Source organism: Nyctereutes procyonoides, unplaced genomic scaffold (assembly GCF_905146905.1).
Source record: "Nyctereutes procyonoides isolate TBG_1078 unplaced genomic scaffold, NYPRO_anot_genome, whole genome shotgun sequence".
Lineage (NCBI taxonomy): Eukaryota > Metazoa > Chordata > Mammalia > Carnivora > Canidae > Nyctereutes > Nyctereutes procyonoides.
In genome coordinates this window covers 37,740,690-37,754,001 of record NW_026575146.1, presented here as the reverse complement: position 1 = coordinate 37,754,001, position 13,312 = coordinate 37,740,690, and the positions used below count along the sequence as shown (strand labels likewise).

Sequence of the window (13,312 nt, the reverse complement as noted above, 5' to 3'; positions counted from 1 at the left end):
TACATACTCTTAGTCTGTTCAGGCTGCTGTTAAAAAATACCACAAACTGGGTGGCTTATAAACAACAGAAATATATTCCTAAAGGCTGGGAAGTCCAAATTCAAGACGCTGCAAATTCAGTGTCTAGTAGTCCATGGACAGCCATTTTTACACTGTGGATTTATACATTAGGACTATGAGGCTCTCTGGATCCTCTTTTATAAGGGAGTAATTCCACTCATAAATGCTCCATCCTCCTCACCTAATCACCCCCAAACCTTACCTTTAGATACCATCACTTTGGGGATCAGGTTTCAAAATATGAATTTAGCATCATTCTCTTTCCTAAAAACTCTGTAAAAATAACTAAAGCCTAAGCCTCTGTTTTCCTCCCTCTCCTGCCATAATCATTGTTCTCCCACTTTGTAGAAGAAAGCTGTGATGCTATACTGTATAGTAAGAAATATGTTTTTAGGTTTTCATCCAATAGTCCTGGCTCACAACTTCTAAACTCTTGGAATTTCCTAAGTGATAAGAGTAATGGAAACATCTTCTGTTATGTTTGGTCTGTAGTTCTCAGTTACTGAAATAGCTTCATAATCATAAAGGTGAAATGGGTGTCTTGTTATTTATAACAAGCCACTTTCAACCACATTTGAGTTTATGTTAATGCCTTTGGAAAGCTACTAAGGATAGACCTAGTTGCCAGGGGAACCAATCATGATTCATGGGTTGGATCTTTCAGTCTCACCCCTCCACATACACCTCCAAGGAGGAGAGAGGGTCTGGAGACTGAATCAGTCACCAGTGGTCAACGATTTCATCAATCATGCCTACAATACAAAGCTTCCATAAAAATCCCTGAACTTTGCGGCTTAGGAGAGCTTCCATGTTGGTAAGAAAAGAACACATCCACATGCAGGAGGGTGGTGCATCCCAAACTCCATAGAGACCGAAGCTCCTGTACTAGGAACCCTCTGGATCCTTCCTTTTGTATTTCTTCATCTGGCTGTTCCTCTGTTTCTTTTGATACCCTTTATAATAAACCAGTAATCTAGTAAGTAAACCTATTTTCCTGAATCCAGTGATCTGCTCTAGCAAATTAACTGAACCCAAGGAAGGGGATCATGGGTACCTTCAACTGATAGCTCATAGGTCAGATGTACGGTGATAACCTGGTCCTATGACTATACCTGAAGGGGGAAGAGGAGGAGAAATCTTGTAGGACCCAGCCCTTAACCTGTGGGATCTAATACTAGGTCCAAGCAGTATCAGAACTGTGGTAAATCATAGGACCCAGCTGGTTTTTGGGAGTCACTTTGTGTGGGGAAACCTCTATACAACTGGTGCCCACAAGTATAAGAAGAAAAACAAAGTATTCTGTGAGTACAGTATTAAAAACCAAGGAGAGGTACAGGAAGGGAAGTATGGTTTCCCTTCTTCAAAAAAGCCATTCCTGACTTACTCCATCTGACTCTCACTTGCGGTACATAACAGTGCTAAGATATAAAAACCAGGCCTCAAAACAAGGACCACTCAAAAAATTAGCACTGATAGATTTCTCAACAGAAATATCACCACCACCTCATCCACCCATTAAGAAACTGCAGTCACATAAAATTTTATTTATGTTTAACAGATTATTTTTAAAATTTGTCAAATGGTTCCATCATTTTAATCAATTGTGTATTAGGAACAATTAAAAAGATAACTCAATCCCGGGGTGCCTGGCTGGATCAGTTGGAAAAATAGATGGCTCTTGATCTTGGGGGTGAGTTCGAGCCCCATGTTGGGTGTACAGATTACTTAATAAACTTAAAAATATTAAATTAGGGACCCCTGGGTGGCTCAGTGGTTGAGTACCTGCCTTCGGCCCAGGGCATGATCCTGGAGTCCCAGGATCGAGTCTCACATCAGGCTCCCTGCATGGAACCTGCTTCTCTCTCTGCCTATGTCCCTGCCTCTCTCTCTGTGTCTCTCATGATTAAATAAATAAAATCTCTAAAAAAATAAAAAATAAATATTAGATTTAAAAAAGATAACTCAAGCCAGAAAAAAACTTAAATGTATAATCCTAAATTCTATGCATTTATTGTAGAATCTTTTGAAACTCTATTATCTGCATTCGCATATTCACTGTACAGAGACAGTTTCTCCACCTTTCAGACTGTCAGTTGAAACTGCACCCTTCCCTGAAGGCTCTGGAACCCCTCTTTTCCTACCCAGGCTCTAACTCTACCCCTTCCCATCGCATTTAAGACTTTTCTCCATCCATTAAGACTGTTCTCCCTAACCATCACCTCCCTTTCTCTTGGCCTATTAAAAACCTTTCTTTCCGCATCCCGAAAAAGAATAAAGTAAAAGGCTTTTCCTTGATCACGTCACTTGTTTCTTTCTTTTCTTTCACAGTCAAGTATCTTGAAAGAAGAGTCTACACACTCACGGCTGTCTCCATTTTCTCAGTAATTGTTCGTTCCTCAGTTTCCAGAAATGACTTCTGTTCCCACCATCATGTTGGAAGATTTCTGAGCAAAGGTCAACAGCAACTCTGCTACCAAGCCTTCAGGGTCAAGTGCAGTATTCATTGTTCTGATCTTACCTTGTCTGCCTTCTCTGCAGCATCAAACAGCTCAGTGCTTACCCTACACATGCTCTCCTCCCTTGGTTTCTCTTCCTTTCTCCAACAGCACCTTCTAAGTCAGCCCCTCTGAGAGCTCTTCTTCCTTCGGCCATCATGCAACATACATGCTTCTTAGGACTGATTCTCAGTGTTTGCAGATTTTCAATTGTGTAAAACATCCCGCCTGCACACACACACATACACACACACCATAACACAAAAGCCTATCCCCTTACCATTTTAAAAACCTAGGCTAACATTCTCACCATATCCTTGCCCTGGTGGATTGATTTTGCCCATTAACAAAGAAAAAATTCTAATTCTAAGACCAAAGGGATAATAGGAGAGGGTTCTGCAAAAGATGAATAAAAGGAAGAGATTTATATCTTTGGATCCCTCTAGCCTTTACATGTTACTTATGATCGTAACTCTATATGGTCCTCTAGGCCTGCTAGTGACACCTGAATTCAAGCCAGTAGCTGACTTTACTACACACTACTGTCTTAGGAACAAATGGAGAAGCAACCGTGCCCCATCTGAACTGATCAATTATTATCTGATCAGGAGCCACTTTAAGTGACAGCTTTCCAAATTGGCAAAAACTACACAGCTATTTCCAAAAACCGGGTCAGAATTTTTAGTTTAATCTCCAATTCATTCACCTCAATAGTTTTGATGAGAGACAGTGAAGAGGAATGGCACAGGACACGGGGTAATATTAAATGCCCAAAGATGATAAACGAAGTTTTCATTTACTCACTAGCTTTCAACCATGGGAAAAGGAAGGTGAGATCAAAACGGTGCTCTACAATGAATTACTTCCATCATTCACCATTATCATAATCAGCCATGTCACTGGTGTTAAGCTGGGCTACCCCAAGTCTCCTTCTTGAGACCTAGACTTGTTAATAGAACAAGACAAGACTGATGACAGAGAGACAAGGATGAGAAGGAGAAATCTCCTGAGCTTCAGGAAGGAGTAAGGCAAATCTCAAAAGTAACCCTACAGCCTAGCCTGTGACTCTTGCATTAAATGCAAACACTCTAAGAAAGAGTCTACTATACTTTTAAAAATTAATATGAATATCTTAGAAGGAAGCTGTTGACAGAAAGTAAAGATGGTTGGGCATCCCATTGAGTAATGAGGAAACACAGAACAGACCAAAGTACCAGTGATAGGTGAAATGAGGTGTTAAAGACAAATTAGGCCTATAGCCAACCTGAGCAATTTCAAAATAGCCTGCCATTTCTGAAATATTCACTGATAAAGGAGGGAGTACAAGACCAATATGTACTACAGTAGTAGAGAGTACTAAACAGATTATTTAATCATTCTGTGACTATTACTATGATTCTGAATCAACTCTCCAAAGTTTTGTTTTAAACAGTCTAAGAGACCATTTTGTTTACTGGGAATGCAAAATTACCTAAATTTGTATGAACACAAAAGAATATATGAGTTAAGAATTTAATGAATATCAATTGCTTAACTATTTTGAGCTGCTACCAAGCATCAAGTCAAACCTTTCCAAAAACGTGAACAGTTATTTATGAGTCATCAATACCTCCCTCTTCCATCTAATAAATGTTAGAGTAACAGAGTGATGAAGGAGACAGAATCTGGAGGTAGACTGCCACGGTTTGAATCTCCATTGTGCCATATACTACTCCTGTGACCTTGGGAAGTTATCTAACCTGTCTGTTCCTTAGTTCTTAGTTCTGGTATCTATAAAACAGGAGAAAAACTTTTTTTTTTTTTTCAAAACGGGAGAAAACCTAATAGGGCCACTGTGAAGCTTAAAAGGGGTCAATACACAGAAAGCACTTGGACCTGTGCTTGGCATTCAAGAAATGTTAGATATTATCAATAATTGTTGTATTTCTAATAAAAAGAGGCTGATGGCTTTCTACCAGATTTCTCCACCAGAATCTCTCTTGGCAAGACTGAATGTCAGCAAAACTACTCATGAAAGCACTGGAGTCAACAAGGAGAATAAGCATCAATGTCCTGGACAGGCTGTATACCACACAAACCTGAAAGCCCCCAAATTGTTTCTTTTACTGTACCACAAATATTAGAGTCAAAAGTTTTAAAATTTTGCTAAGCCAGTTCCTGCTACATTCAAAATATGGTAATACAAGATGGTTTGGTGAGCTATCAAGTCATGGGTTGTATAAATACTAGTTTACAACAAAACTGACTACAAAAGTGGTATGGTTCTTGCTGGTTTTATTAAATTATATTTGAGGCCTTTTATTTTTCTAGCTGCAAATAACAGAGAGAAGAGTCCACTTGAGAACAAGAATCAAATTTAAATTATACATTTCAGCATAACTTGGAAACCCTAATTTAGCCTCTTTCTATACATATGACCAAACATAGTATAGTTTATAATTTAATATCCAAACATCACTAGCAAGCAAGGTTCCAACCCCAGCTTTACCACTATTAGCTGTATGGCCCAAAATATTTCATCTCTGTATAAAAGAAAGGGATATTGATCCTAATCTCATAGAACCAAAAGAAAAGATTAAATGAGAAAAATGTTAACAATAAACACTAGTTATAACTATTAATAAATAACACAAGAAAATGTCATTTACTCAAGCTCTGAGAGACACACACATGATTACAATTAAAAAGAGAATCTGAGCCAAGAAGTAAGAAAATAATTTTAAATTCTTTCTATACAGTGGAAAACATATTTTGACACTTGGGAGAATATGAAGATAAATAAAATGCTATATTGCCAAAATAAAGAAGTCTGAGAAAGAGTCATAGACATTAGTAAATAACATAAAGAAATCTAGAAGGAAGTAACTTTTCTCATTCAGTACCAAAGGCAAAGGCTATAGCCATGAGGATGTATGACAGAATAACTCACCGAACCAGAATAGGCTCTGAGATACCATAATTTAAAGTGATTATAATATCATAAATTAGGTAAACTAATACTTGGAATAACCAAGTCAGAAGAGAATGTCATAAATTTATTCTAGAGTTTTACTATTAACATACTTTATGATCTTTATTTTATGTATATCACAATAAAAAATGTAAAAATAATGCCATATAAAGGATGTGAATAATCTACACATCAAGAAACACATATTTATTCTTTCATTCAATAGGTATCTACTATGTTGTTAATATTCAGTAATACTGGTAATCAAAAAAGTAGAGAAAAACAAAAGAATACCACACTTAGTCTATTAAAGTAGCAATTATAAAATAATTCCCAAAGCTGACAAGAATACAGTTAAAGAAACACTCATATACAGCTTTGTGTAAGTGTAAATGGCACACGTTTTCTGGAGGGTAAGGAAAGTACACCAAAAGCTTTGAAAGTATTTATGTCCTCTTTCCCATTTTCCTCACCACAGATGTACACAATGACTAATACTAACAGGTCTTCATACACATAGTAAAACACTACTGATGATCTCAATTTCTTTTTTTTAATCTCAATTTCTAACAATAAGCAATTACTTAAATAATTTGTAATAGAGACGCCTGGGTGGCTCACGTGGTTGAGAGCTTGCCTTCAGCTTGGGTCATGATCCCAAGGTCCTAGAATCGAGTCCCGCACTGGGTTCCTGCTCAGGCAGAAGCCTGCTTCTCCATCTCCTTCCCACTTCTGTTTTCTCTCATCCTCTCTCTCTCTCTTTCTCTCTCAAATAAACAAATCAGATCTGCAAATAAATAAATTGTAATATCACCATATGAAAGAACACAGTAGACCACTCATCTCATTTTTGAACATGGTTTAATGGCATGAAAAAATGGTTGTATTAGATAACTAAACTTAAGACTATAAAACACTATGCACAACATGACTACAATTTTCTGAAAAATAAAAACGGAAAAGCTAAACACAAGTTTAACAATAGCTAACTCTATGTGATGATAGTTTTTAAATTTTTTATGTTATGCTTTTCATTATTTTCCAAACTTCCTATGATAATCATGGATTATTTTTATAACCAATGCAGTGGTCTTTGTGGTTTATACCCAAAACACCTATTCCACCTAAATCAGTCAGAGGAATCACACTTCCTCTGTCAATGACTGTATCCTGGCCAAGGAGGAAATACAAGGAGACACCTAGAACAGGAGCTTCCAGGAAAGGCTCCCTTGCTCCTGAGAAGGAAAGTAAAAGAGGTGTTGCTTTCTTCTAAATATGGCTACATCTAGATATAATTCATTTAACTATCATTCAATACACATTTACCTGAATGCCTACTATGCAGTTCTTGAGCCATCTCTAAATATGGAGGTAATGGTTGCTATTATTTCCAGGAGTCTTAATATAGTAACTTCAGTAGCTACATACAAAAATCGTAATTATCATTGATAAAGGAAATTTTCAACTTAACATTTGTAGGCACTTCTCCTGGGCTCCCAGAGAAGCTATATTTTAACATTTATCAAGGTCAAAATAATTCCACAAAACCTCAAAGCATGGGCTCTATTTGTGCCCTGAGCACAGACTGTACATCTGCTTCATTAAAGAAAATAACCAAAAAGGAACATTCTGAACTCAAAAGATAAAAAAAGGAAACTTCCCTATTCCCTTAAGATTAATGTCACACAGCCTTGCATATGCTAGAAACCTAAGTAAGGTCTGCAACTTTCTGAATTGTCTTTTGTCTAATGATTTGTAACATCGTATATAAAAATGTATATGACCCTAAACCAAATGTTCCTTTACCACAGTACTCTCTTCTTTGTGAAGATTGTGTGTGGGAGCAGGTGTCCTAACTTAGGCTCAAATAAAACTATCTTTAAAAAAAAAAATCTTCTTTTAAGAAATTCTCAAAGGTTTATTTTGCATTGACTTCCACCATCTTCCATTTTCCTCTTCACAGGAAAGAGAATTTGTTGGATAAACGGTGGTACTATACAAGAAAACAAAACACACCTACCACAAAAAAAACCCCAACTGATCACATATAAACAAAACAAAACAAGACAAGATAGTTTCAAACCATCACTGCCATATAACACATTATGGACAGTATTAGAAAAGACAAGAGGAATAGTCTGGAAGGAAAATTAAGGGTTCTATTTCTCTCATGCTAACTTAAAGGTTGTAAAAACCACACGAATCTTTCATTTCAATGCACCTAGGAATATACTAATGATAATGGAAGTTGCTAAAATCACAGTGTAATTTGAAGTGTAAAAATTTGCTTTTATGTATTCATAATGGAAATCTTTTTTGAAAGCAATTATACAATTCCCTGTTTTTAAAAAAGCATCTAAAATTTGGATGACTCAGGGGCTGCCTACCCTGAACACTAACTGAACATTAAGGTACAATTTTATAATAATGCCCTTAGGGATCCCTGAGGTATGTATAATCTTTGCCCCTACACTAAATAGCCCCAGGTGGCTATGTTTTTTATGTGACATTTACTGGCTCATGTTTTAATTTCGAAAAATGCTATGAAAATAGAAATCTCCCACAGTTACTAATATTTTTCAAAAATTGATTTTTCAGGGGCACCTGGCTGGCTCAGTCAGAGGAGTGTGTGACTCTTAATCTTGGGGTTGTGTGTCTGAGCTCCATATTGGATGTAGAGATTACTTACATAAATAAAACTTTAAAAAATTAATTTTTCAAAGGTAACACAGACATTATAAATCACCTTAAACACTAAAGAATTCATCATTGATTCGTTATATAAAAAAATACATCAACTATACTAAGGTTATTAGAGGAAGTAAATAGCTTCTTCCTCAATAGGGTTTCTTACTCAAATAAAATGATGATAATGGTAATTATTATTATTATAGCACCTAACACATAGGACTTATTATGACAACAATTGTAAGTGCTTTAGACAAAGCTCAATTAATCCCCACAATCTCATTTTATAGATGAGGAAACTCAGACAAAAAGCTGTTAAAGATCTTGCCCAAGGTCACACAGCTCTATAGAGCCATTCACTGAGAAACACATTAGAAACTCATCCACAGTTACAAATCACTGATAACGCATCACAAAAGGAGATAAAGGCTGAAAATGAAGAGTAACTTTTGTTTGGTTTTATCCATAACAAAAGCAAAACTTTTCAGGAACCTCAACCTGAAATATTTGGCTTCTTTCTTGAGGAAGAACTATCATGTTATTCTGAGCAGTCGCATTCCTCACCTCTGTCCACATTGCTTAATTCCTCTCTTAAATCTAACAATCCCATTCCACCCCATCCCATCTCCTCAGTGCCCACAGTCGCATGCTAACTGCTCAGTGGGTCCTTCCAATTGTGAGAGGCTCTCTCTATCGACTGTTTCTGTTTACACATCCCAAGTTTATTCACCCAAACTTCAACAGGGAGACCACAATGTCTGCCTTTGCCAAAGGAGGAAGGGAACAAAATGTTTTCCGCATACTTTAAAAGCATTTGTCAAACCAATGTGATGATGCTGGATGAAGTGAAGACTTCCATCTGACTACCTTACTGTTCAATATTTAATATGAAGTTGTATAATTTCCAAAATGGCTATCATTCAAATTGCTTTCAAGGAATTAAAATAGAAATTTTTCTTTTTTGTCAACAACAAAAAAGCAGGCAGTTGTAAATAAGAGCCACATGCCTGCAATACGCTTTTTTCCCTTAATAAGAATTTATTTCTATTCTCTTTGTATGAAAATTCAAGATAGATCTCCAAAATAAGGGTTTGATGTCGATTTTTTTTACTACTGATGTATAATAGTAAAATCAGTTTTTCCAGCAGGTAAGTTTCCTCCATTCACCCAGTTCAATGCACAATTTCTCTCAAGAGCTCTGAAATTCTAATTCTCAGCTGCAGATTTCTGTTCTAAATTCCTATTAATCTATTTATTAGAAAAAGGACATCAGAAAAGTAAAATGCCTGGCATTTAATGTTAACAAGTGGGATAAGAAATTGTTTTCTATCTAAAAACATTCTTACTTTCTCTAAAACACAGGCTAATACTTCAGCAAGAAAGTATAATTTGCAAAGTAGTGTTTTGTTTATAATTTCAATGTCCACGTTGATGTCTTTTTTATATAAAATCATCTGTCTTTGCTAAGACCATATATAGAAGAAAATTCAATTTACTATGGCTAGTGTAGAAACTGTTACAGAAGATCTTAGTTATAAATGTTGATATATTTTATCTGTCCACATATTTGAAAACTACTGGATCATTTCAAGGCAGTGACTTTTTTTTTAAAATTTATGCTATATATATTATGCCACAATTTTATTTTTTTTTTAATTTTTATTTATTTATGATAGTCACACAGAGAGAGAGAGAGGCAGAGACATAGGCAGAGGGAGAAACAGGCTCCATGCACGGAGAGCCTGACGTGGAATTCGATCCCGGGTCTCCAGGATCGCGCCCTGGGCCAAAGGCAGGAGCCAAACCACTGCGCCACCCAGGGATCCCTCAAGGCAGTGACTTAATCTTAGCATGCATTGATATACTCCATTGGCAAGTTGTAATTTCATACAGGTATTTATGGTTTTATGTTTTCCATACATTGCCCTTTTACATGTTCTCATAACAGGTAACAGTCACGGCATTTAGCACATGGATTCAATGTGTTTAAGTATGGTCCCTGACATCCTGCATTACCAAGCTCCTGCCATAACAGACATTTCCTATGCTCTTCCACCTTGAGGACAGTTTGTTAAATAGTTACATTTTGTGCTTCAACTTGATTGATCCTAAAGCATTTCACTCTTTTTCTTATTTCCTATTACACTTCTCTTCACTATTTTCTGTTTGTCTAAGAGTCTTATTTCATCTAAGAGTTTCATCTCAATCTATGGTTTCTCCTTTATATATACAGCATGTATATATAAAGGATATATATATATATATATATATATATATATATATATATATATAGTGTGTGTGTGTGCGTGTGTCTTCTACAGCTTCTCACAGGTACTTCAATTTTGTAAAATTTTCTGAACCTTAAAAACAACTGGCAAGGTAAATGCTCAGATGCATATATAATTCTTATATATAGTATTATCTACCTGTTTCCTGACAGTGAAGTATAAATAAATTGACAAGTATGGTTTTCACATAATCACTTAGTGCCTGCATATCCACTGGGTTGGAGTGGGAACCTAAACCTACGCTACTGAACCCTGAAGAAATACACAAGTATACCATAAAGACAGCACTCTACATAAAGGTAGTTGTCTTTCAGAGGAGGATAATACTTTCATGCATTATCACTGATAAGTTAAAGTTTATAATGAGCTAAAATTCATAAATCATTCCTCTCCACAAAAATTCACATAAACCCCAATATTTATGAATTCTCTATGGTTCCTTCAAATTAAAAAAAAAACATTTTTAAAAATTTTAACCTTAAAAAAATTTAACCTTATATGTAGCACACATATTTCAGAATGGAACTGAAATATGCCTGAAGTTTAGGCTTGCTAAGAGACAGCTTGCTAAGAGATGGCTCCCAGGAAACTAGTTTTCATGTATATCTAATCTTGCAGTAAGCTCTGAAGATCAGGGATTGATGTGATGTGCATCAGTTACTACTCCTACTGATGGGCACGCATATTACTGGGTTCCAGAACAATAAGCAAGGGGTGGAGGGATGATCAGAAATGTGTAAAACCTCATGAGAGCTGCTAAAGGGGTTTCTCATGCATGGTAGATCCACCATTTGGGAAATTCTGGGGCAAGTGAGGAGCCTATACTTCTGTCTGGGTTCATGTAGGCTTTACCTTGATTCGAAAAGTTCCCAAATCTTTTGCCACTAAAGAAACCAAGTATCTTCCGAGTTTACCTTTTTGTCACCAATATCCATATTAATCCACAAATCTTAGGAGCCTAATTATTCTCAGAAAGATTCATGCCTTACTTTGAGTTCCCTAGAAGCAGAACTTGAGAAAAGAATTTGAGTAGAGATCATTTATTTGGAAGTAAACACTGTTAGGGAAGTGGAGATGAAGAGGGAAGAAAAGAGAGCTAATAAAGAGTTATTAAGCAGTTTCCATAGTTTAGTGGTCATCATGCTCACCTAACACACAAGAAAGAGTTATTAAGCCAATTATCAGGAGGATAACTGGTACCTGGAGCTTAGTCCAAGAGAATTCTATGGAGAATGGTACCCAACATACTCCTCAGAAACAAAATACATAGTAAAACTGCGGAAAACTAAGGGCAAAGAGGAAATCCTAAAAGCAGGCAGAGCCTCAAATGTTCAAGATGAAACTGGTGACCCAGAATTCTATACCCAACAAAAATATTTTTAAAGGATAAAGATGCAATAAAAACATTATCAGGTAGATTTTAAAAAGTGTGAGAGTTCACCAGCAAACCACCAAAGAAAATTCTGAGGAATTTTTTTAAGATTTTATTTATTTATTCATGAGAGACACACAGAGAGTGGCAGAGACATAGGCAGAGGGAGAAGCAGGCTCCCTGTGGGGAGCCCGAGCCCCATACAGGACGCAGGACTCGATAGCAGGACCCCGGGGTCATGACCTGAGCCAGAAGGCAGATGCTCAACCCATGAGCCACCCAGGTGCCCCATGAGGAATGTTCCTTAGGTAGAAGGAAATTTATCCCAGGGGAAAGTCGGGAGGCAGAAGAAATAACAAAGAAAAAAGCAATTACGTATAAAATGTAGAAAACTGGTAACAGCAAAAGCACATAAACTAGGATTTAAACTGTTATCGTCTTTATAATGTCCCAGAGAAGAGGTAATGTAGGCTTTTGTAAATTAAATAGATATGCTGTAATTTCTAGGCTAACCATTAAAAAGAACAGAGTATGTAATTTTGAAGCTAATAGAAATAAACTATGGAATGATTTTTTAAAAATCATCAAAAGGATGCAACAAAGGAAAAAAATGAGAGAATAGTTGGAGCTAAAAGAAAAAAGGAAATAAAAGGCAGACTTAAGTTCATCTGTATCACCAGTCACATTTAATATAAATACACTAAAGGTGTAGTTTAAAAAAGATGATTGGATTGAATTTTTAAAATTCAAACATACAGTGTTGATCTGAGTGACAACTAAAACTGAAGGATAAAGAAATGCTGAATACGGCTACAAACATTAACAAAAAGAAAGGTAGTATACCTATTTCTATATGAAGTCAGTTTTACAGCAAAATCATTACTAGAGAAATAAGGTCATGTAATAATGATAAAATTCAATTCACAACCTGGTGAATTGCTATAATTGCTATAATAACTTAAAATTTGTATATATCAAATAATATAGAATCAAACTACATAAAGCAAAAACTAACAAAACTCCAAGTTTCATAATCAAAATGAGTGGGATGTAATTAAAGCATTTATAGCTACAAATGTGTTTATTTTTTTTAAAGGCTACAAAATTAATGTACTCTAACCTTGTTCTACACACAAAATTAACTTAAAATGGATCAAAACTTTAACATAAGGGCAAAAACTATTAAACTCTTAGAAAAAAAGGGAGAAGCTTCATGACACTGGATTTGGTAAATGATTTTTTTCACTCTAACATCAAACATACAAGTTACAAAGGAAAAAATAAACTAGATTGTATAAAAATTAAAAACTTTTGTGCATCAAAGAGCATTATCAAGATAATTAAAAGACAACACATAAAAAAAAGACAACACATAGAATGAGGGGAAAATATTTGGAAATCATGTAACTGATTAGTTAATATCCAAAATACATTTTATTCCTTTGACTCTGCAACAATA

General features: G+C 35.8%; 1 protein-coding gene across 1 annotated transcript in view; it reads right to left on the bottom strand.

The window, feature by feature from the left end:
* The window catches only part of FANCC (FA complementation group C), a 281,314-nt gene that overhangs the window by 231,189 nt on the left and 36,813 nt on the right, over positions 1-13,312 (bottom strand). Inside the window, exon 2 of the mRNA XM_055311856.1 lies at positions 6,127-6,292. The gene's annotated coding sequence lies outside the window, so the exon portion shown is untranslated. The remainder of the gene's footprint in view (positions 1-6,126; positions 6,293-13,312) is intronic.